The sequence below is a fragment of the Wasmannia auropunctata genome, unplaced genomic scaffold (assembly GCF_000956235.1).
Source record: "Wasmannia auropunctata unplaced genomic scaffold, wasmannia.A_1.0 LD336074.1, whole genome shotgun sequence".
In the NCBI taxonomy this organism is placed as follows: domain Eukaryota; kingdom Metazoa; phylum Arthropoda; class Insecta; order Hymenoptera; family Formicidae; genus Wasmannia; species Wasmannia auropunctata.
Genome location: NW_012026816.1, coordinates 4,939,157 through 4,939,772, shown reverse-complemented (window position 1 = coordinate 4,939,772; position 616 = coordinate 4,939,157).

Here is a 616-nt window from a genome sequence, read left to right as displayed (position 1 = left end):
CAGTCTTGTCATCACATTTTGTTGCAATCTTGAGCCACATCTCAGCTGCATTGACACATTCCGTCAGATCGATTGCAATATCTGCATCTACTGTGTCGCCGATAATGGACATTGCATAGGCATTTGCCTCTTCCCATTTCTTTACCGCATCTGCTGATGTATCTGGCTTTCTTTCCTCTCCGAGCGTGATCTTTAATGCATCCTTTACTCGGAGATGGTTTTGTACCTGAAACTTCCACAGCCTGTAGTTACCTGATCCTGTCAGGGTAGTGATGCGCGAAATCGGCAAGATCGACGTCATTTTACTCACCGTGTGATGCTTTTCTTTAAAGGAGACTACTTCCACCTTTCTTTTAATTCGATGCGAATGTATTTCTTATATTCTTAACCTCTACAACGGGCGCAGTGAAAGCGTGCTGGGCCCATAACCTGTTGTATATTGGATGGAATTTTACGCAGAATAATTGGGTGACAATCCAACCAGAGCCGAATCTTTATATCAAATAATCGACTTTATTTATTGTGATGCGCAAACAGAAAATAAAATTATATTTATCAAACTTGATGAGAGCTAATGACAACACAACAGATAATAATAGTAGTAGTAGTCGACAAA